At 41.1% G+C, this 25539-nt stretch overlaps 1 protein-coding gene across 8 annotated transcripts in view; it reads left to right on the top strand.

Annotated features, from left to right (window-relative positions):
• ELMO1 (engulfment and cell motility 1) overlaps positions 1-25539 on the top strand; it is a 573930-nt gene that overhangs the window by 420771 nt on the left and 127620 nt on the right. The window contains exon 1 of one of the 8 annotated variants that reach the window (XM_010341313.3): positions 7157-18071. The exons of the other annotated variants lie outside the window; for them this stretch is intronic. The gene's annotated coding sequence lies outside the window, so the exon portion shown is untranslated. Of the gene's footprint in view, positions 1-7156; positions 18072-25539 lie in introns of those variants that run through there. 8 annotated transcript variants of the gene reach the window in all.

Consider the following 25539-nt stretch of genomic DNA (forward strand, 5'->3'; position numbering starts at 1 on the left):
TTAACTTTGACAAAAATAGGCTTTAAGCTGAAATTTTCATGGATTTTGGAAGTGCCTTCCTCCCAACAGGTTTATTCGGTGCCTTAGTTTCCCACGTGAAACACAGAGTAGCAGCCTAAAAATCAGCAGGGCCCATGATTGTCACATATTTAATGGCTGTGAGAATTGAGTCCCCCCCAACAATTACTGGTTGCCCAGATCTCTTCGCTGATGACTGAGCCCTTTTAGATAACATCAAAATATTTGTTCCTGGCATTGGTGTTACTTTAGACACTATTAAAATCGACATTATAAGCCAAGATCAGGTGATTGTACCACGCTTGCAGATTACCAAAATGGAAGAAACTAATTTGAAAAATGAAGTCACTCGAGAGTAAAAGCACTATTTTGAAACTTTATCCAGCAGCATAATAAACTAAGCGCACACAATAGAGCTTAGAGTCTCAGGCTTGCAGATGAAAAACCAACCCTTAAAATAGCAGAGACTGTGCATAGGGAGAACCCAGGCCCATTAAACAAAGCTGCAGCTGCCCCTGGCCAGGCTGTGAGCTTCATCCAAGTCAATGGAGAAAATCTCAATTAGGAAGAATGGGAGTGCAGGACAGAAGAAAATATCCTGAGAAATCCCCTGGAAGATTATTCATAGGAAATAGCCACCAACTAGTCACATCTAGCGGATTATAGTGTGGGATAGGAAAGGGATTGTGTTTAAAACCTTAAAGACAGCTAACACATGAATAAAAAAGGGAAATGTGTTTGCTTCTCAAACTGTTTGCAGCTTACTGACTTTCTGTGCATGCTTTTCAGGGGAAAATTATATATTCAGGAGTCCCCTTACTAGGACAGTTCAACTTCATAGTGGTGCAGACGGCGCTCTGTTGGTTAGCTGAGCTGGCCCAGGGAATGAAAGGTGGTCTGTAACTCTCATCATGAATAAACATGAGTCTCCTCATTTGCATGAGGCAGGTGACTGTAAAATATCTTGGAGCAAGCTGTGAAAGGAAGCTTTGTGCATCCATGCCCAGGGAAAGCTGGGAGGACTCAGTGTTATCTTCATTAGAATTCCATCTAGTGCTGCCGTTATTGATCTGAACTGGGCCTGGAGTGGCTAATAAAGTAGGTGTACGTTTTAATTGAAACATGAATATTTGAGTGGAGGAGAAGTCTTTTAAAGAGCCCTAATATCATACAGTGAGGTTTTCCATTTTTCAACTGTCTAGGCCATTAATAAGCATTTTTTTTTTTTCAAACAGCTTCTGATGTTCCACACAGGCAGTGGAACCTCCTCTAGAAGAAATGCGTTATATGAATAGATTGAATTACTTCTTTGATATTTCTTGTTGGATAGGTAGCAAAGCGTTTCATATGTGTGTCTGCTTTTAATCTATTCACATAAGATAGTGTTACCTTTTTCCATGGAGTTTGTCACATATTGTTGGACAGCAATCAAGATATTTCCTCTCCAGTCCTTGTCAGTGTCAATTATACTATCCAGAGGTGGCAGAAAAACCAGGAAAGTGACTTTGGTAACATATATTTTTCAATAAGTGTGTGTTCAAATAGACCCCAGTGTCAACATAAACAGATACGTATTAATAACAGTTAACATGACCCTGGCTGAGTCAGGGAAGCGCTGTGTTATAGAGCAGTACTTGTCATTCTCTTTTGCATTATCCGCCCCCCAGTCAGTTTTTATAGGTATTTTTCCCCAGTCACCCTCCCCTGAAATTGAATTACAGATATATTATAGATCTCTTTGTATATGTATACCTGTGCCTTATATGTAAAAAGAGTAAGATTTACTCCTCCAAGAACTATTTTTGTGCCTCCCCCAAGGATGATGTCCCTACTCCCTCACCAAGAATACATGGTGCAAAGGCAAGAACAAAAACTGAATTAGCAAGAGGATCTTGTGGCAGTCCCAGTTAGCCCCTCAGCAGCAGTGTGACCTTAAACTTGTCCTTTAACCACCAAGTCCCTTCTCACCTGTAAACTAGTAGTGACAATAGTAATAAATAATACTTCCCAGAGTCACTGTGAGGGTTAGGCTCTCATTAGGTTTGCTTTGCAAATTGCCCTATACAAATAGGAGGTGCTAATCTCAACAGGCAAAACCTAAAGTGGCGGTAATTTGCACTTGGCGGTGCAGTGTAATTGAGCTGCCTTGATCTCCCCAGATAGTTTGATCAAATATTCATAAATACAGATTGTTTCATGCCTCTAGATGGGGTGCATTGAACTTTAGTTTGGCTGCAGAGGGGATTTTAACCACTGTGGCCCCTCCTGCAATTCCACACAATAATGAATTTTCTTGCCCCAAATGCCAATAGGCCTTATTGAGAAACACTTCCAGACCCCTCCATCAGAATCTCTTCAGATGCCAATAGTCTGAGGAATTTATGAAATGATTTTGCCATCTGTTTCTTAGTACAAATGGCAGTTGTCATTATTTTTCTACCCATGTAGCTTTATATAAGGTGAATAGAAAGCCTCCAAGACATTGAACTTTTGCAAAAGAAACTGAATTGTTCCTTTTCCAAAAAGATTGGCTGGAACTCCTTGTTAAAAAAACATACATGTGTGTGTGTGTGTGTGTGTGTGTGTGTGTGTGTGACTATACAGACACACACATACATATGTATGGGTGTATACGTGTGTGTGTATGTATATATAAAGTCTCCCTCTGTTTCATTTTTACCTTCACTCATTTATTATATCGCTCTTAGGCCTGCTTAATCCACATACCCTGACCATTCAGGGAGCACTCTTTTTCCCACTAGCCTTGTTTCCAGGCCAGGGGGAAAAATACCATAAGTAATGGTGCTTATTCTTTCCCAGAATGGCTGTGAGAGACCTTCCAGTGCAAAAGACAAATGCGACTATCAACCTTCCATCCCGTGTAGGGGACTAGTGTCCAAGAGACATGCTTATGCAGGAGGAATATTGACTCACATGTGTGAGCACATCATGCTGTTCACAAAAATTATCTTTTGTATTTTTCCTTTACCTCCTGAACTTCTTTTAAATTGGAAAAAAAAAAATGCATTCTCCTTAGACCGTCATAAGACTGGGAAGACCAGTTCTTGCTACAGTGAGTGTTTTAAGTGCTGGAGGCAATCAACGCCCAAGAATTCTTCTGGTCCTGTTCTCCTTATTTCTCTTTTTCATATTTGTTTGCATGGCTTGGCTGGATCCGAGGTATATGACATATGGCTTTTTGCTGCTTGAGCTGCCACAGAAATAAATGTCATTGGCATATAATGCCAGATTTCCATTTTGTGAATCACAGAGCATGGGATTCTGTCTGAAAACTCCCTGGCCACTATGTGTTTTTAAAGCAGAAGTAGAAAAGGGTAAGACCCATGCATCACACAGAGATGCTTTTCCTATTAAAATGTACTTATTGCCACAAAATTTATGCATAAAATGGACATACTTTTGCCCCAATGTGTGTTTGAAAAAGCCGCTTGGCTTGTTTTATTGTGGCTTTGGCACTGAGCAAGCCTGGACATTTGCTCCCAAGCCTCAACTAAGCAGATGCTGGTTGGTCAGGGATTCAGATGGATAAAAATTTGCTTGTGTGTGTACCAGAAAAAAAAAAAGGCTGGAAGTAAAAGATGTCAATGTTTTACGAGTGAATTTTACCAGAATTTTGTATTCATTAAATTTTCAAGTTATAAAAGGCTTTAGGACAGAGGTGGCTGATAATGGAGACCTGAAGCTGCCATAGGTGCAGCCTCAGCCTTTGCACCCCTGTATGGCTGAGAAATCAAGAGAGGGCTTTGCAGATACATACACACACACACACACACACACACACACACACACACACACACACACAGAGGCAGAGATTACATGGAGCCATATGCAATTGCCAGTATTTGACTGTTTTTGTCTGACAAAAAATTGTTGTACATTACATGGAATCAGCAGTACTTATCCATAAACATTTACTGTTGATTTCTGATGCACTCTTCTTCTGTACCTACTTCTCTTCACAGTACCTATTTCTCTTTCATGTTATTATTCTGTGATCATGTAACTCAGCACAATAAGTTGTAGTAAATTCTAACAGTCAGGAGCATTAGCCCTGGACCCAAGGAATGAGGTTCACACCCTAGCTCCTTTGTTTCCTTGCTGGATGAACTTGAGCAGGTTAATTACTGTCTCTCAGTCTCTTCATCTGTAAAACATGGATCATTGTAGAGTTGTTTTGAGGGTTAAGTGAACCAAGATTAGGTGGAACCACATGAAATGGCCAATATTGGACCATTTCGGAATTGCAAAATTTGTAGTTCTGTTCTGCTCATCCTAATAAATGAAAAGCATTTGGGGCCATTTCCATGATAGAAATGACAAGAAGGATCACACAGCACACACAGCACTCCAGATGAGGCATGTTAAGGCATGGATTCTAGTCCAGCTCTGCCTGTGACCTCCTGCATGACCCAAGTCTTTTCTCCTGCTCCTGCACTCACCAATCCCTCCTAGACAAGGCTGTGGCCCCAGGGGATAGCCTCCTTCTGTGCTTTGAATTCCATCTCCTCTCACCTGCTCTGGGGCTCTGTACATTATCACTTCTAATCTTTATATCATCAGTCTCTTCCTCCTACACGCTGTCTTCTCACCAGAATATAAATGCACACAAATCTCCCACATTTTTAAGAATAAATAAAAGATTTTCTCGACCCCCATTCACCTGTGCCCCTCCAGCTTGGTTTCTGAAATAGTTGCCTCCGTTTCCTGGCTCACCTCTTCACTTATTAATCCACTGCAGCCTGCTTTCTGCCCGCACCAGGAATATAACTGAGCAAAAGAAGAGAAATAGGACTCTAAAAAGCACTAAAATATATTGCCAGTCCTTGAAAACCTCCATAGCCACAAAAGCTACTGATTTTGACAAAAAAATGACCTCCGATGGACAGTTTTAAATCTCAATCTTGTCTGCCACCTCTGCAGCCCTTGACGCTGTAAGCCACTCTCTTCTTCTTAATTCTTTTTTTTATCGTGGCTTTGGAAATGAACATACATGCAAGACAGATATAGATATACAGATACAGACACAGACACAGATATATGTATACAGTGCACATAAGATTTATATACAGATGACACATTAAATATATATGGAAGAAATAAAATTATTATTGTTCCAGTTACCAGCGTTATTTTTAGGAAAAAAAATAAAGGGTAACTAAAAATATAACTGAGCACAAGAAAAGAAATATAACTCTAAAATGCATTAATATATATTTTGAATACTCGAAAACCTCTGTAGTCACAAAAGACATGATTTTAAGAGGCAAGAGGGAATTGAGAGGAGTCGTTGAGTTGCTCTAAATTTAAGACTGGAAAGAAGTCATATTGTTATGAATCCCGCTCTGATGAAGAAGATAGACATCAAAAAACTTATAAAAATACATCTTTTATCCCTTACACCTTCATGCTATTCACATCCTCCCCCACCCCCATCTCTTCTCTTCAGCCTAAAAATACACCAAAATCATTCCTGTCCTTAAACAATATTTTCCAACCCTGTTCCTCTTTCAAGTTAATATCCAATCTCTGTCCATCTCTGCACTGCCAAATTTTCCAGGAGAGAATGCCATCTCCACTTTCCTATCTCCTCCCCTCGATGTGGTTTGATGTTCACCCACACCGACCTGCTGCAATCACTTCATTTAGCTCAAGGTCACATTCTGATTGTTCTTGTTCATCCTCTTCCCTGGTCCTGAGGCACTGACTTGTATTTCCTTCTGTGCTTCCTGGGATCCTCTCCTTCCTGGATTCCTATGCCACTGACCCCTTTAGCATGGCATTCCTGGAGGCCCGCTTCTTTTCCTCACCACCTCCTTCCCACCTTCAGCCATCACCTGAGACAGACGGAAGTCCACCTCCCCATCTCCTGCGGATGGTCTGCAGACTCCTCAAACTTGGGATTTCCAAAACTAAACTCTTCATTCTCACAGTTCCCTTCCCGCTGCTACTTCTGTGGGCTCTAACTCCAGGAGGGACATTACACTCCACCTCATATCTCACACTTGAAATCCAGGAGAGATCTCTGGCTTTCCTACCTTTGTCTCCCTAGTAGGTCCCCAGGTCCTACTGATCCACCATTGTAGGAGATGGGTCACCTGCCTTTCAATGCTCTGACTCTACTTTTCTGCACCATTATCTCAGCCCGGGTCTCTGTGCAGGAACACATGCTAGCATGAAAAATCAATTGGCTTTTTTCAAGCTGTAAATACCACCAAAAGAAAATCTAAAGGTGTTGTTAAGGCAGAAAAAAAAAATCATTTTCCTTCTCTCCTGGAAATAGCTTAATTTTTTTCTTCTGTTCTTAAAAGAAATCACTGTTCTCAAGAATCACTTTATCCTGTCATAACTTAGTCACCCAGTGCCTTTCGCTGATGGATTCCATTTGTTCCGTACCCTGCCTTCCTGCTGCCATCACCTCTTGTTTGTCTTTTAATGGGCCTTCCTAAATCTGGACTTGACCCAAGCGTAAGTTCTCTTCCCCCTAGCTGCCAGAAACACCTTTCTAGGACACAGCTCTTCTCATAAGGCATCTGTCTTCAAAAACTTTCGGCTCTCCCTTCTTCCAGCAGGATAGCAAAGCTGTAGATTCTGTTATAAACCACTCTTCCAAGCAGCATGCCTACTACGTCTAGCAGCACACGTCCTGCTAAGCCATCATTAGTCATACTGAGTGCTGCAGCATGCTTTGTACTTCCCAGCCTCTGTCCTTGCCTGGGTTCCGTGAGCAAGAAGGAACCTTCACTCTTTCTGCTGAAAATCTTCCTGCCTGTCAAGGCCCAATGCATGGGCCCTGCAGAGCACCTCCACAGGGACAGGAGTAATTCTCTCTCTTATGTTCACTTTTCTTTCTCTCTCTTAGAGCATTTAACTTAGCCATACACCGAGTTTGGAAACTTATTTTAGGCAATTAACTTTGCTTTAAATGGGTTCCCGTTCATTGTCTGTCCCACCTCATGGCTACCTTGAGGTAATGCTGCAGAATTCCAAAGGCCTGAAAATCATGATCTTAGATTATGGGCATTATCTACATTCTCTCTCTCTCTCTCCACACCCCCCGCCCCTTTTTTTTTTTTTTTTTTTTTTTTTTTTTGAGACAGAGTCTTACTCTGTCACCAGGCTGGAGCACAGTGGTGCGATCTCAGCTTATTGCAACCTCTGCTTCCTGGGTTCAAGCTAATCTCCCCCCTTAGCCTCCCGAGTAGCTGGGACTAAGGCAGGCGCCACCATGCCCACGTAGTTTTTGTGTTTTTCGTAGAGATGGGGTTTCACGATATTGGCCAGGATGGTCTTGATCTCTTGATCTCATGATCCACCTGCCTCAGCCACCCAAAGTGCTGGGATTACAGGCATGAGCCACGGTGCCTGGCCTACTTTCTCTCTTTCTTGACTCTACTCCTAAGAACCAGGACTATTTCTTACTCATCTTTCTACCCCAGAGTGCCTACCAAAAAGAAAGAAAGAAATTATGTGGACTTAACAAATGTTAATTGAATTGACTTTTTATCCTATCATTGATAAAAATATTTATCAATATTAATATTAATATTTATTTAAAAATCAGCTGATAATGTCTTAAAAGGAAAAAGCACACTCTAGAACAAACTGCAATCTACAGAACAAATTGAGTCTTATGGACTCTATTTGGCATTGAAGGGCTTTGTGTGGCTATGACAGGAAAAAGAGTGATTCTTAGAGTGGCAATTTCTTTTAAGACCAGAAGAAAAAATTAAGCTATTTCCAGAAGAGAAGGAAACGGAATTTTTTTTTCTCTGTCTTAAAAACATCTTTGGATTTTCTTTTGGTGATATTTATCGCCTGACAAAAGCCAATCGATTTTTCATGCTGGCATGTGCTCCCCCACAGAGACAGGGCTGAGATGATGGCAAAGACTTCCCTTCTCAAGCCACGCTGGGCCGAGGCTGGAGAGTCCTGGCTTCCAGCTGTTTGTGAGGTCTGTTACACCCCTCTCCATGGGGAGAAGACCTGCACCTCCTCCTTCAAAACAGAAAGGAAGAACTGGCATTCATGATGACACAAAAGGTTGCCCTGCTACCACTTTGCTGGCAGAAACCTTAACATTTCACTAGAATTTTAAGAAACTGGTTGAGGCAAGGTTCCTTTGGGAAAGTCACCAACACTGATGATCTTGTTTGTAGAGCCATTCCATATCATACAGCTATTTAGAATCATAGACATTCGGGGGGAGGGAACAAAGAAATGCATATAGATGTCCACTTCATTGTTATTTGTGAGTGAGAAATTGAAACTAGCCCAATTATTCAATAGTAGGGATATGATAAATTAATTTATGAATCCGTTTATTTATATGTTAGAATTCTTTACTCAGAATGATATTTGTGAATAGTATCTAAATATCAGAAATTACAGTTTGTACTATGTTAAAAGTAGAGCAGCATGCAAAATTATATCTCAGCTTGTAAAACTACAAGTTAAAAAGGGTTGAATGATTTTAACAATGGCTTCTATGATACTGGGTTGGGGTTTGAAAGAAAAATGGTTTCTTCTGCATAGTGTGATTGATTATATTTTTCTTTTTTATTATGTTTTTAATGTTCCTCATATTTGCTACCTAACATGTATGATCTTACAATTATTTTTTAAAAAGCACTTTAAATTACGTGGGTGTAGAACTGGCAGCAAGATCCAAGTGTGATCTGATCAGTCAGGCTAGGGAGAATTTCTTTATCTTGACATTCCATGTTATAAATTCAGGCTAAGTTTGTTTATTCTTCCTTGAAATAAAGCATGGGTTTGGACCAGCTGTGCCAGCCCAGTTAGTGCCCAGCATCTTAGCCTGAAATTGATTGGTACTGAGATCAAAAGCCCTCTCAGGCTTGTTTCAAGAAAGACTCATTAACTGGAAGGACATTCTAAGCAGATGTGACACCCTTTAAAAAGTAAGCCACATTGCAGACAGACCTGGACCCAGCACCTGGACTGCTTGTAAAATGGATTTCTGAAAGGGGTAGTGTTCAGGAGTGCTTCACAGAGCAACGTTGCCCCTCTCAGACTGGGATTGCAGGAGTGGGAGAAGAAGAAATGGGAGACAACAGGGATGAGCCATTGAGTTGTTTTCAGATATCCTCATCCCATGAAAGATACCTAATGAAGGATACCTTCTGAGTACTGCCGTCATTCTACCTACCTATGAAGGTGGGTAGAATGACAAAAGTACTCAGAAGGCTTGTATAACCTCTCTAAGTGTAAGGTTTGCAGTAGGATTCTGTCTTCTTGGCAAAGATATCAGAGACATCTAGATATGGTATTCCTGGTGTTGAATTAGTAAATCCAGCCTTAAAGGGTTCCCAGTATTGGGGAGAGCTGTGAAAAGAGATAACTGTGCAAGAGCCATAGCACATATATTGTATGGAAAGAATGCAAGAAAAAATTACATAGATGAAGGACTTTATTTAAGAGAGCATCATATGAATAGAAGCTCTCCAGGTGAGCAGAATATAGTCTGCTTGGAAAAGGTATTAAATATAATGAAATTCATGAGCAAAAAATATAATAAATGGAACTTTGTTATTTTCAAGATATTAAGGCTGTATTTTTGGTTCTTGAAAGAAACACAGGGCAGCATGTTAGAGTGCATTGTCTCAGGCACTTCCTAAACATTACTTGAATAAATGCACCAACTCTTCACTTCCCAACTGGGATTTTTTTAGTGTGAAATATGTTTTCTCAATGTATGTTCAGAACAGCTGAGAGGTCCAACACAATAGATTCTCACAAAACATAAGCAAGAGCGTTTATTCAAGGTTCAATGTCTGTGATCATTTGAAAGATTTGCTTCATTTTTCTCATGCTTGTGATTGTGTGGAGAGAATTGTAGGCAATGTATTTTTGAAACCATGTTCTATATTTAACTTGAGATGACTTGGTGAGGGCAGGGGTACATTTTTACATCATATATGCATGGATTGATTATTGCCCTTCAGGCCAATTTTTATTTATATCAAATTAACTTCTCTCCACAATTAGTAGCTTAAAGTTGCAGGCAAGTATTGGGCAACAAAATAAAATGTTAATTTTTTCTAAATTTAATTTCTTCACCAGTTAGGTTATAAAGCTTATTCTTGATGAAAATTGAGATTAATCAGTCAAATATCATTTGCCTAGGGGTCATGCTTCACATTTCAAAGCTTCCTTTGATTGGAAGTATTAATAAATAGAAAACAGTTTGAAGTGATCTGGCTCTTACAAGATGTTGCAATTGAAAGATTGGGTTTAAGAACAGCAATCCTGTTTTTTGTGATGGCAGCGCTGGTTTGCTAAGACCAGGCACACTCTTAGTTGGTTTGTTTAGAGAAGTTATGGGTTGTTGCTGATATTCATTGAAACTCTGGACACGTAATTGTGTTGTGACTGGTGTCTGATAAAGCCAACTTACTACCAAGATCCAAAGTTAAAACAATTGGGTTTAAAAAGGACTCACCCTAGAATTTCATATAGTGACTCACTGGGCCTATGGGTGCTCTCCCCTTGTGGTTCCATATCTGGCCCTGAACAGACCTCTTGGATCTCCCTTTAAGCCACTCTGCTTTGTCCACCCTCTTCCATGTCTCAGAGCATGACCTCCCTGGAATTGACTGCCTTCATCTCTCTCTAGTTTCTTCTTCTTCCTTGCTTCCCTGGGTAAACTGAGTCTGCTTGTCTTCTTGACCTTGTTGGTTTCTGTCTTGCTCTTCAGACCCTATATTCTTCCCCACATCCCTGGTTGTAGTATAATCTTGCTGTCACAGGAAACCAGACTGCATAGGTTATCTGTGAGCCTTTTGGTTTGATAAAATACCTATGAAGAGAAGAATGACCAGAAAAAGTAAGGGCATCAAATGTTTAAACATTTGGTAAAACATGGTGAGCCATGGGTTTAATATCTACAAACTGAAATGAAATTACTCCTCTAATGAGAATATCAGAAACAAATTTTTTTCTCAAAATGTAGAATTATTTGAATGTAAAATGGATGTGTTTTGGAATCGGAAGAGGTTTACTCATTCATTAGATCTGAAAACCAAGGAGGATGTGATGAAAGTCCAGAAGCTTCCCTTTTCCTATGGTGAAGAAGCTGTTTCCCATTTTGCACCATCTAAAGGATATCTTACCATTGGCCCAGTCGCTTTTTATCACCATATTGCCAGTGGATGTGCTTGGCAAGACTGAACTGAGAATTTTGGCATTTTCATTTTTCCTTCTGGCTTGATTTTTCATCAGCCTGCAATTCTGTAATTCATTTCCATGTATATTTGGAAAATTCAAATTGGCAAGTGATAAACTCAGAATTTCACCAACTATCCCTTTGAAGGCACTCAGAATGATCAGAGATGCATCATTTTGGCCCTTGTTCCTCAGGCCCATGTTTTTCTGAGTCAACCCCCTCATTTATTAGGTCTGTGATGCCCTAGGAACTTCCAGACCTTAACTTTCCAATCCTGTGAGTGTAAATCAGGGTCACCTGGCTGAGGCTGGTACTCCGGAAGAGGCAGGAAGAAGTGCATGGGTTGGAGATCTGTTTATAGGATGGGTATGTATTATGTATTTTGTGGATCTTGGTTTTATTTCATAGTGTTTGTAAGTATCACTTATATGTTAGCCATTTTGTGGGTAATAAAAATAGCAAAGTCCAGGGAAATAAACTTCATATTGATAACTCATATTTTGTAACTCAGCCTTAGGATGCTTGGGAACAATCCCACCTGCTCCAGCTGAGGTCGCAGTGGGGTGTGCTGCTCAGGGTGCTCCACAGATGGACACCTGAGTTTGACTCCTGAGTGCCTCACTTACGAGATGGCAACTGGAAACATGTTCTCTGAATATCTTGGGCCTTCATTTCTCCATTTGGAAATGGGGCCTTTTATAGCACAGGCCCATGGTAAGCACTATATCTGCATTTTCTGTTACTCTCCTAAGCTTCCACAGATGTCCAGGCTTATCACAGAGAGCTCAGCATCCTGGGACCAAAAGATAAAGTGCCAGTGTGGCAGGCTTTGCACATTCTCCTCAGGATCATCTCTCTGTGAAAGTGAGGACAATAGATGCAGGTGTCTATGTATGGGAATATTTCTATCGATTATTACTGATATCTCCCTTTCAGGTAAAAAGAGTTGTAAGAGTTCCTCTGACTGTGTTCAGTTGAGGTTTTGCATATGTTTCAATTTTTAAAATTCACCATGTAAAATGATCAGAGATAACTCTATGTCAGCCCAAATACTAAAGAAATATCTGTCCAAGGTCTCTTGAATGAAATAAGGTAGTTTAACTGAGCCAGTAGTGGCTACACCTCTGACCCATTGGGGAACAGTCCTCACTTCTGACCTCATGCCCTTGGAAGATATGGTCTGATTGAATCTGTACTGGGCCTGTTGCTGTTTTGGAAGTGATAGCAGTGTGCTTTGTGTGTGTGGGAACAGGCATGTGCATGTGTGTGCATGACGGCATTCCCTAAGAGGGCTGCGCTGTAGTTGGAGAAAAGCCTACTGCGTATATACCCTACTTGTTTGGAATTTTCTTGAGGCTCAGTTTGACCCTGATGATCTCCCTCATAAGAATGAATTAATCAAACAAAAATGGATTGCAGCATAACCATGTCATAAACTGGAGACCATTACCATCACCTTCATTGCCAGCAAGGAACATGCATCCTGATGAAATGGATACCCAGTGGAAGCATCCAGTTTGGGACCAGGAGTTGGAAAATGAAAGGAATAGGTATAAGTGCCACCTCTAGGGCCCAATAAATCCCTTCATTCACCTTTTAAATGCTAATATAAAAGGTGCTCATTTCAGTTAAGGCCTATAGGTGAACTAAGGAGAATTTGGACAGCCAGTTTCAAAATCATTCTATAACAGTCATATTTTTTATTCAAAAATACATGCCTATCACCTAACATTCTTTTTTGATTTGTGGATTTATTTAAAAAGTATTACAAATGTATAAGAATTAGATCAGATTTAGTAACAATACATTTAATAAATCATGTTTATGGAAAGGAATAAAATTTCATGAGATCAAATCTGCCCCAAGACAGTATGAGATGAGTGGTACTGACAGTGCCTGCTCCAAGCAGAACAAGGAGTACAGGTTGTAACATGTGAGTGAAATAGAAAGAGATTTCTTCCGACTCTTATTCAGATGCCCAAGGATGATTCCCACCCCGCCCCCTGAATTTTCTAAGTATTTGACACTGTGATTCTCTTGTCCTATCTGTGGACAGCACATAATAAATCTGAGTATGTTCAGAAGCTGGATGATAGGCTACCCATCATCTGTGTTAGCCCGTGGAGTACAAGTCCGTTAGGTGTATGCAGAACAGCTTCATGCCAGTTCTGGGGAGCTTGACAAGCAGTCATCCAAATACCATGCCAACAAAATCTGAGCTTCCCTCTTTTTGAGGCTCACCAGCAGCCCTATAAGCTGGTATATACTCTTTTTATTACAGTCTAGAATGGGGGAAAAAATCTCCAGAAAAGCCAGGTTAATTAAATAGAGCACCTAGTCTGTGATCTCCATAACAAAACCACTGGACAAGATCCCATGGAAAAATTCTTTGGAAGTTTCCTCAAAGATGCTACAGCTGTTTTTGTGACGTGGCCCCTCTAAAAATATCAATGAAGCTGCTTATTTTCTAGAAGTAAAACCATGACTAGCTAGGTGAACGAAAGAGCTATCTTGTTAGCTTTCGAATAGATGAGGGGGAGTAGGATTGAGGGCTAAAATGAAATTATCGGTTTACCTTGCAATTTTGTCTTATGAGTTTTCTGGGCCAGGCACAGTGGCTCACACCTGTAATTTCAGCACTTTGGGAGGCCGAGATTGGCAGATCACGAGGTCAGGAGTTCCAGACCAACCTGGCCAATATGGTGAAACCCTGTCTCTACTAAAAATACAAAGATTAGCCAGGCATGGTGGCGCATGCCTATAGTCCCAGCTACCCGAGGGGCTGAGGCAGGAGGATCACTTGAACCCCGGAGGTGGAAGTTGCAGTGAGCCAAGATTGCACCACTGCACTCCAGCCTGGTGACAGGTCTCAAAAAAAAAAAAAAAAGACTTTTCTGGGATAAAAATTACCTTAAAGAACTTTATGACATTTCACATAGTGTCAACAATAATAATACATAGTCTTCCCACTTTATTGCTGACAGATCTAATAACATCTGTATTACCTAGAGAATGTGGTCTTTAGGAACATGCATGCTCTTGCTTCATAAACCTCCTAACTAGGATAACTACCACATGCCAGACTATGCTGTCTACCTACCCTCCACTTTAACTTTGGATTCTATGATAGAACCAGAATTCACAGTCATTCAAAAGAAAGATGGTCTTATTCTCATGTAGATGGTCTTTTGTAATGGCTTGAAATAGTGAGACCTTCTGTCCCATTCTCCAAAAAAAGAAAGGCTTTTTCCATTGTATACGTGGAAGATTAATTTTGGGGTAGTCTTCTCCTCGTTTATGAAAATATCTATTAGCAGTGATTCCTAGACTGTGGTGTGTATAAGAATTCCTGAAGTGCTTGGGAAAATGTTCCTGATTCTCCTCTGAGATTCTTGCTGGGGAGAGATGCACTTGAACCCCAGGAATCTGCATTTAATGAGAATTTCTAACATAGGTGATCCTTGTGGATCATACTTTGAGAAGCTAGACCTTGAATCCCTTGATTCAAATCCCAGCTCTGTTACTTCTTTTGTGGTTGTTATTTCAGTCACGTTGCTTAAACTTCTCATGCCTCAATTTTCTCATTTGTATAAATAATATAATAACATCTCACAGGTCTTTGGGAGGATTAAATTGGTTAATCTAGATAAAGTGCTTAGAATGTACTGGATTATTAATTGCTGGATTAATTCCTGGATTATTAATTGCTCAGTAAATGTTAGCTAGATCAACCCAACAAATCACGGATGTCTTGAAATAGATTGTTTCAATCAGATTGGTATTCTGTTCATCTGTCATTCAGATCGGTATTCTCTTCATCTGTCATTCAGATCAACTGAGGAATATATTCGGGTATGTTGGTATGTTAGGAGGGGCAAGGGATCATTTAATGGCGCACTACAATGAGCTGTCATTGCTTGTAGGTTAAAAACCAAACTCCTTAACCTGGTGTCTAAGCACCTGCTAGTCTGATCTCACGTCATCCTCCCAGTCATTCTCACTGTGATCCTTTCACATTTGGCTTCTTTCAGAATTTCAGAGATGCCATGTTGCCTCCTAGCATGCATGTGTTTGAGTCACTCTTCCCTTCATTCTCAATGTATTAACTTTTACACTTCCTTTACTCCGTGGCTTGATGTCACTTTCTCTGAAGTGCTTTTCCTGATCTCACTAAGCGATTATTTGTGCTAATAGAACACAGAGTTCATAGCTTTGTTTTTATGCCCTGTGTCACAGTTATGTTTAATATTTTTGCCTCCTCTACTAGGGTCTGCAGGTTGTAAGGCAGAAACATGTCAGTTTGTTGTATCACTAACACAAGTGCCTGGCATAGAGACACTGGCTAAGTATTTGTTGAAATATTTATTAAATTTTGTTTGAGGAAAGACTTGGATGGAACCATGGTTTCTGCATAAACAGTGAGGATTTAGACAGACTTCAAGAGATGGGAAGGCAAAGAGTGGGTGTCCCTGTGGCAGAGATTAGGCAGGATGGGTTAGAGGAGACGTTCCAGAAAGGTGGTAGAGAAAACCTGAACCATCGACCACACTGAGGGTGGAGGTTGTCTGGGCAGAACTGAGAAAAATTGCCAGTGTTGTTGGCACTGGATGCTGCACCTGGGTGATACTTTCTTCCTACACTTAGTGGCATAAGAAGACAAAATGGAAAACCAGGATTCAGATTCTTGAAGGGACAATTCCAACATCAAGACCAATGGGCAGCCGGGTGTGGTAGCTCCCACTTGTAATCCCTGGGAGGCTAAGGTGGACGGATCATCTGAGGCCAGGAGATCGAGACCAGCCAGGCCAACATAGTGAAACCTCGTCTCTACTAAAAATACAAAACTTAACTGGGCATGGTGGCACGTGCCTGTAATCCCAGCTACTCAGGAGGCTGAGGCAGAAGAATTGCTTGAACCGGGGAGGCAGAGATTGCAGTGAGCCAAGATTGTACCTTTACACTCCAACAAGACTCTGTCTCAAAACAAAACAAAACAAAAACAATGGGCTACAGCTGCGTATTTGGATTGGATGAATATGGAGTTTAGACTGAGCTTTGTTCAGGAAGAAAGGAGGCCTAGGGCTACTGCTGCTGTTTGGACAGTGCATGTGTGGTGGTAGAGAGATAGTTTCAGCTTGGCTTCAAGAACAAGAAATGCACAAAGAGCAGGCTCCAGCCTCCTCAGAAGCCTCATCTGGGTCATTATGGGCTGAGGGTACCAGGCTTGCAGAGACCTTTAGGGAAGAAAAGGTTCTCCTTGAGGTTGTTATGATGCTAAGGTAGATGACAATAGGGCACAGGATAATTCCTTTCTCTCTAACATAAGCCCAAATTGGAGCCTTCTGTGACACTTACCATTTTCCATCAATCTCTGTGGAACTGAGGGCTTCCGCAGACCCCTGGGTGAGATTGCCAACTTCTGATCCCCCTCCTGAGTCTGACCAGGATGTGTAGCCATTTACTGCTCAGTGGCGGCCCCTGCTGCTAAGGAGAGAGATAGCAGCACATTCAGAGTTAGTGACATTAATTCTAGTCATGCAACCCAGGAATTTGGAGCAAGCAGGGGGAGGAGTCTGAGGGTATGAAAATGGGATGAGTAAATCCAGGGAGATCCCCAGTTTTCAGAGCGCCTTGGTGAGGTGCTAATGCAGAAAAGAGCTGGGCCTGAACACTCCGTGCTTGCAAAATCTTCCACAGGGCTCCCATGTAATCGCTTCATTCCAAAGGTTTGCTAGGAACCACCGCAGTGCCCCTCGGAGAAATACGATTGCAAACTTTAACTTTTATTTTCGGAGCTCTCAGGGCTGTTAGGCAACACATATTTTTAAAGATACTCCCCTAATTCTTTAGGTTAAAAGTTGCAGTAATTTTAATTAGGGGAGAGGCTGTTTATGTTTGTTTACGTCCTGTGTAAGAATTAGAGTGTGGATCCTCCCAGTGGGACCCCTGCTGGGATGCACTCTCGAATGCTTTCATTCCTGGGTATGTGAGCGCCTCTGGTGTGCATGCATTGTGTGTCCATCGCTAGGTGGTTCCGTGACATTTCTGGACAAAAACTGTATGTGAAGAGAAGGTAGGAGAAAGCAAACTCACAATCAAATAAAAGTAGAGAGAGGGGAAGAGATGAGATTGCAGTTGATTATGGGTCTGGCAGCAGATGTTCTACACGAATCCAACTCGCTGCAGTCAGTCTGTTTCTATGGCAACAGAATCAGTAATTATTGAGCCCAGGCACCCTCCCCCTTTCTCCCAACAAGGTGGAGGCTGATGAATATGAACTATCTCCAGCCCATCACCAGCTTTTTCTTTCTCTTCTTGTTCTTATTTGTTTTTTGGTCCTTTATAAGAAAATGTGGGTGCTATTGAGAAGTGCTAAGAAGGGGAGCTATGTGTTTCTTGAAAAAAGAGCATAGGGCACTAAAATAGAAATGAAGTTATTATTTTTCTCCTGTGATACTCTAAGAGAAAAGCTCTTCCTAGAAAAGCCGATGATCTCTGAAGATGCTAAATAAATGAGCAGGAGTTTCCCTGAAATGGAGGCGCCCTTTGATTGGCTGATCTTTCCTCGACTCCTGCCAATCGGAGCATCCCTGGGCTCCAGCTCCATAAACATAAGCAAAGCTACATGCTTATTCCTCCGGACTTGGAGTGTATACCATTCAAAGGTGTGCGGCGGGTCTCTGTTCACATGGCTCAACTGGAAACCTGTTTCGTGAGCGAGCTTACTCGGGAACCATCTGGTGGTATTCGGGCACATTGTTCTTCTGGGGAACGACTCTAAGTCGCTTTGTGGTGGCAGCAGCGTAGAAGCAGTATTTGTGGTTGGGAAAGATGGAGTTACGGGAGCTTGGTGAGTAAACCTCAGTCTCACACATCTGTCTACTGGTATTAGCAGCGGGAGCTAAATGTAGCTTTGTCCTATTGTCTGCCGAGAAAACCAAATTGGAACAAGCACATGGAAGAGCGGGCATTCAAGGGTTCCCATGATGGAGGAGACTCTGAATTCAAAAGACTGCATGCTTTGCTTGGGTCTGATCCGATTTGCAGTTTAACTGTACATTGTACTTGGACATTGGTTGTCTAGTTAGGATTAGTGTAAGGAGCAGAGTTCTGCTTTATTTCCCTGGGTGTTGATGCATTTTAAAAGAAAATGCTTGTACATTAATAACAAGAGTCACCCTGTGTATTGCTAGGAGGAGAGAAAAAGGTGCAGGCACGGAGCCCGGAACTGCTTGATTGTGTTGCTGCTGTTTGCATTGTGAAGAGAGATGTTATTACAATGGCCTGTCAAACACTTCTTCAGACCCCCAGCCATGGAACGAAGCATCTCTTCTCCATGTACCACTGTTCTCTGCTTGGGAAATGTGTAACTGAGCTAGGTCATGTCCTTTACTCCTTTTGTGAAACCCATGTCCAAATTGAAATATGTTTTTTAAATTAATTGCAAAGATAAATTGAGGTGCAGTTGGAAAGATTTCAGCAGTCAAAAAGCATGCCTCAAAATGACTCTATTTTGCATCCTTGTAACCCTCAGAAAAACCAGAGAGGGTTTGCAAAGTTATATTCAAGGATTGGCTCTCTGCCAGGAAAGGGATGCTCTGAGCTATTGCTCTGCACCCTGGGGTTTAATTTTCTGACACTGGTGATGAAATTTTCAATTTCGTTGGGTAGAAACAGGAAGAACAAGAAAGCAGTACTATAAACAGGCAATGGAGGGTCAGTGTGAGGAGAGAGAAACTCTTTGCCTGTAGGGACCCTTTTAGCTGCAAACTTAAAAATGTATGTGGCAAGACATAACCTAAGCAGAGAGCAGAATTCCAGAGGAGCTATAATTTTTCTGAACGAGTAGAGGAAAGGTATTACCATTGGCTTGAGTGCAGAGAGTGGGGGCTGAACTTGGGGCTTCTGTTTGCCTCAGATCTTTTCCTGTGTTCGTCTCCTGATTTTCGAGGACTCATCACTGTTGCTTTTTTAAAAAATGTGATCCCCTGTCTTACGTGCCTGATAGGTGGCTGAAAGTGTCATCGCACACTTGATGTCTTCTATTTACAGTCCATTTGACTTCAAATAATGGAGCGAGGAAAAGAGAATAAGGCATTATTATATGGTTTATGAAGAAATGCACATGAAATAGTCAAACAAGAGAAATTTTACTGGTTTATCCTTTTTAAAACATGTCCTTTTGCAAAGGAGAATGTTGTGGGTCTTCACGTGGCTCTAGATTAGAATTTACTTTATCCTAAATGGAATCTGTGATGAATGGTTAAAGAAACAAAAGAGCTAGGAAGCTTTCACCTATAGAAGACTCAAGGCAGGGTGAGGGAGACTGGGTGTCAGAGAGAGATCTCCTACTCTGTGTCTGTTAAAGAAGTAAGGCTGACGATGCAGGAGAGGGAGAATTCCCTAACTATGGGTGACAGTGCATCAAGGACACCTGGTCACTTGACAGGGTCAGTGACCTGTTTGTTAGCTGAAGGCCTCTCTAGAGATGTAGGCTGGTCTCTGATCCCATGAGGCTCCAGATGGCTGGATACATTGACAATTCTGCCTGACTGGAAGCGCCCGTGAGCACGTTAACTCTCCCTGCTGCAGCACACTCCTCAGTACACCTCAATGCTTGATTTTGAGGAAGTCTGGTTTCCAGAGGATGTGCATTCAGTGATAGTCAATGTCCATCTCACCTTGGCCCCTTCTCTCCCCCAGTAGTGTCACTTTACACGAGCAAAGTGCTGGCACCTGTTGGTAAGAATGACAGAAGAAACCAGCCTTTTATGGAAGCAGTAAAAAATGTTTATAAAAAAATCTGAAACAGTAGTTCTTAAGCTGTTATTGAATTATGGAGCTTTAAGATTGTGATGCTTGATTTTGAGGAAGTCTGGTTTCCAGAGGATGTGCATTAAGTGATAGTCAATGTCCATCTCACCTTGGCCCCTTCTCTCTCCGAGTAGTGTCACTTTACATGAGCAAAGTGCTGGTACCTGTTGGTAAGAATGACAGAAGAAACCAGCCTTTTATGGAAGCAGTAAAAAATGTTTATAAAAAATTCTGAAACAGTAGTTCTTAAGCTATTATTGGATTATGGAGCTCTTTAAGAATGTGAAAGCTATGAACCTCCTCTCTGCCCTCTCTAAAAATACATTTATGCACAAACACGTAACACTTTAATCATCAGGAATTTTAATGTAAAGCAAGATCCCTGTCCTGGGGGAATAACTGAGAATGTATCATACCCTGAAATTCATCATCTCCTTTTCAGATGGGTCCGCTAAATGCTGCAGCCCCATCTCAGTCTGCCTTGAGCATTTACTGTGTTCCAGGCACTGCTTGATACATTTTATATGTGGATATAATAAGTCACTAAATCTTCCAACAGCCCTAACAGGACAAATTTTGTGTGTGCGTGTGTGCCTGTTTTAGATGAGGAAATTTACTTGCCAAAATATTAAGGACCTTGCCTGTGTTTACCTTGCTAGGAACTGACAAGTGCTTTGTGTTTCCTGTATATTGATATACTTGTTGCTGCGTTCGTATATGGAAGGAAAGCGAGCAGATAGGGGAAGACAGTTTCATCAGCCTGTCAGCCTATCAAGTGGAGTCAGGCCATAGGCAGTTGAATTAAACAATCATCACAATAATTAAAGTCAAATTGAAAAGGCATTTTGGGGTGGTTGGGTGAATTATTAATAATGCCATTTGAGAAGTGTGAGCTAAGAAAAAACTAATTACAAAATGCCCCATTTATTGCCCCTCTGTGTTACTGTGCGAAGCAGCCATCTCATTCCTGTAGCATTTATTTGCCTGGTATGATTTGGGTCAGTTTACCTAGAAGACCAGTTCCTCCTGGGCCCTCTGGGAGAGGTGACAGGTCACCAGTGTCCCACGGCTGCCCTTTGCTTGCATTTGCCAGGAATGAATTACAGTGGCCAAAGCAATGGCAAGGGTGATGAAGAACCAGGAACCACCAGGAAGCCAATGTGGGTGGGTGCCCATGACCTGCAATGGCTGCAGGAATCACCAGGGCTACCATGCTTTCTCAAGACCTGTGAGCAGGGAAGATTGGCCCAGCTCAGAAATACAAACTGTGTTCCTCAGAATTTGAGGGAGAATTGATGGCTCCTAGGGCAATGTGGAGCTGGATGGGTGTGTGAATCCTCCACGCCCACTTCAGCCACTGCATCTCCCCTTCTGTTTTATAAATGGATTCACAATGAAGATGTAACAATAAAAAATGAGAAGGAAGTGGTTAGGCTGCTAGAGGGAAGAAGAAAAGCTATTCATCTTATCAATATGTCTTATATGACATAAAAAAATAAGCAACCTTGTAATGCTAAGTGGAAAGGAATCTATAGGGGTCATGGTAACAGGTTTTTAAAAAACGAGTTCTTGGTTATGCTTGCCTAGTATTATGCACTTTCTAGTATTATACTAGGTATGTAAATGTGTAGAAGACATTTTAACAAGTGTACCAAAAATGTACTACAGGGACAATATAGCAGATCTCATTTTACATCGATACTGTCCAGTGGAAATATGATGCAAGTTATGTATGTAATTTTAATTTTTCTAATAGTGCACCTGAAAAAAGTAAAAAGAAACAGATCAGTTAATTTTAATGATATATGTTATTTTACCCACTGTGTCCAAATTATTATCATTTCGACGTGTATCTACAAAACTATTAACAAAATATTTACATGGAATTTTTCATGCTAAGTCTTTGAAATGTGACATGTGTTTTACACTTACAACACAACTCAATTTGGATACTGGATTTTCACAGGAAATCTGTATTTAGATCTCATAAAATTCATAGTTTAAAAAGTAGATTCATGTGCACAAGTTGTTCCAAACATACATCAAAGTTTTCCAATAACTGAATTGAGTATTGGTTTTTAAATTTAAATTTGCTAAAATTAAATAAAATTTACAATTCAGCTGCACAGTCACACTGAGCATGTGCTTCAAGGCTTCCCTAGCCACGTGTTTGGTGGCTACTCTACTGGACAGTGTGGCACTAGGATCTCAGAACTTTCCTCACACACTGGGCCAGTAACTTCCCTCACTCCGTCATCATGCCATGACACCTTTGTCTCTTTTACCTCCACAAGGCACCTGGACTCCCTGCTCTGGTAACAGAGAAACAGCATGTTAGTATTCACAAACATGTGAACTTTTGCTTTCACCGTTGCTCATAGGGAACTCAAGATGGACAGCTAAATCTTTGTTTCTCTGTTACACTGTTTGGCAAGGGGAATTAAAATAATATGCTGTTTCCTCTTGCAGAAAGTCAGCAGTCATCCATCTGTGGCATTTCTTTCTTATTCCTCACATACCTTGGCCCTGCTACTTACTGTGCTTTGTGGCCCCCTCTTTCAACTCAGTATGGGGCGTGGGTTTAATTTTAATCATAAACAAACCATGACTGAGAAGGTAACTCTTGTTACAAGCAGATAATTCTTCATGAAGACAAGTATAAATTCAGGATAAGGAGTGATTTAATTACTAATATTACTCAATTCTGCAAATTTTGTTGAGTGAGAAAATATTGACTAAATATTCTTTCAGTTAATTTGGCCTTCAAAGCTGTGCCTTCAATACGAGATATTATTCTATATCTGTACTCCCTAAAAAATTATTTTAATTTAAAACTCACCATGAAAGAGTAATCAATCTCTTCAATAACTAGATCAGAACCATGCTGCAAAGCCTTCTTAGCAGCATCTAGTCTCAGTCTCCTAAAAATGTCCCCCTTAATGATTTCGCCTAAATGAAACAGGTGAAATGAGTGAGCTTGAGAAAGTGTAAGAGGACTGAGCTTAGAGCGAGCTCTGGCAAATGGAGGCCAAAGCTCACTCTAAGATCAGTCCCATTAAACTTTCCTTTAATTAATAGCTCTATTAAGAATTCTACAAAACATTAAGAAAAAAAATTCCTGTGGTTGAATACCATCTTTTTTATCAGGAATGCCTTCTGGCCCAATGGTCCCCATTCCCTGAAAGTTGGACAGAATTCCCAAGAATACCTTGTGCATTTAAACATACAGCAAATGTTGCTTAGAGTAAATTGTGTGAGTCCTTTACAACTTCTTTCTTTTGATAATATTACTTAAGTTTTTGTAGTGAAGCAACACTGGTGGAACAAAGAGATTAAACCATATGCAGGGTTGAATCTCAGAGCGAAATGAGTTGCTTTGCGTATCTGCTGATACTCAGCCAAGCCAAGACCTAATACTCTCAGTCATGAATGGAAATTAGTGATTTGGGATTTCAGTGAGTGCAGAGATGCTGGGAAGTAGCTGAACATCACATAAGTAAAATTATCATTACAGTAAGTATCTTTGGATTACTACAGGATTTGGAAGTCTACTGATTTGCTAGCTCATTTCGAGCAATCTGTGATATTCTAGAAATACAGGACTAGAAAAGCATTCACATGATTACAGAGCAGTAATCTAGAATCTAAGGCTTTAGAGTGTTGTTTCTAGTTTAGCAACGAAGTTTTGCAAGTTATTTAAACTTTGTGCTTTTCAGCAACTTTACGTGAGTAAATTGAAGTGCAGACTTGGTGACTTCCTATGTCATCATTTCTGTGTAAAACTTCTGAAATATCTAGCCCTCTGTCTTCTGGGGCCCATGTTCCATTCATTGAGCATAACAATCTTTTCCAGTATATCCAGACCGAACTTCAGAATCCTTCTTAACACAGTACTAAGTCAACCACTAGTGAGATATCAGAATTGTCTTACAGCTGAAACTGATTTTTCATCCCTCTGCTATGTTCTTGCCTCAGCTTGGTGCCTTGTGCAAGACTTTGAAAAGAAACATACAGGGAATTGTCATCAGTATGCATGGTTTCGGTGATAAGGCAGACAGCTCTTTACTCATCCTCTTGCTCAGCTGTTCCGTGGAGGTGTTGCCATCTGACAAGGAGGGCTGCAGCCTGGCGCTTTGGGAGCTCACTTCTCTTTTCCTTTGAGCTGTAAGTGATGAGAGACCTGTCAAGGAGAGCTGTTCACTGGCATCATTCCCAGACCTGGAAGTATAATGAAATAAAGTTTCATTCCAACTTGGTTGGAATTCTTGCAGCTGAACATTTAAGGTAGCATCTGGGCAAGTTCTGACATACACTTGCCTGGTGGGAAAGAAGCACCCATCAGCTGATGGAACTCAGGCCTTCACACTGGAAGCCCAAGTCAGGGCCACTCTGGGCAACTCAGTTCTAGCTTGAGTCAACCAGGCCAGCAGATGAGATGGATCCCCGTCCTTGCCTGATGAGCCAATAATTTGAAGTCTGCATTTCAGAAGCTTTGTCATATACCAAGAGGGATATCAAAGCAGGAACTGGTTTGAAAACCACCAACGTTGGTACTGTCCCTAGACCTAGACTACTTAATTCTAAGGGTTCCAGGGCACTCTTTGTAGTACCAGGAGGGTAGTAGCAGTGCCATATATTTTAGCTTTAGAGAATGATGGGGGACTAGGGGTTAAAGCTGCATCCTAGATTCCCTGAGCCAGGCTCAGATATCTGGACAAAGTAGGCCTAAGAAGCTCTGCAAAGACCACCTTATGAGCCATCCTTCTGTCCCCTCTAAAATTTTCCGAGAATCGGGTAGAGGGACTCCTTCATCTCTCTGAACCTTTGTTTCCTCATCTGTAGAAAGGGAAGTAGGTACATTTCGCATGGGGCTGCTAACAAATGAAAATAAAAATGATGTCTGTGTGAGTGATTAGTAAACTATAATATGTATGTGAGGAGAAAATTGGCTGATTCTATCCCTTGGATAGAAGCCATTTATTTTTCATCTCACACAATGTCTAGTTCTGCTCTTTTGCCATGGAAGTTTCTCTCTACTTTCAGATTATTCTTCTAAATAATCCTCAGACCCTACCCCAACCCTGCTAGCACTGCATGCCACCCAGAGAGAAAGGCACTCCACTTAAAAGCCAGGGCCTGGGTCAAGTTTCAGTATAGCCACCAAGCAGGGTTTAGGTTTCACCACGCTGCCTCTCCAATCTTTAGCATTTTTTCTCCTGGATAAAATATAGATCATATCTACTCTACATAGAAATCTGTAGAGTGCGTGTATTAATATATCCCATGTACTCTGTGGATTTTAAAATAAGATCTTATCTATTATGTTTCAAATCTAGTGTCTCCTAATGACAGCCTTGTTTATTGAGAAAGAATAATTGGAACCCACTTCTAAGGTAGCAGAAGCTCCAGGATGGTGATGTGTAGTTTCCTGGCTTTGGAAGCCAGTCAACATCAAATGATATTGTGCCTCTAGGGAGATGCCTGGCAGCATTCAAGAAGGCTGT

This window comes from Saimiri boliviensis, chromosome 10 (genome assembly GCF_048565385.1).
Source record: "Saimiri boliviensis isolate mSaiBol1 chromosome 10, mSaiBol1.pri, whole genome shotgun sequence".
NCBI lineage: Eukaryota > Metazoa > Chordata > Mammalia > Primates > Cebidae > Saimiri > Saimiri boliviensis.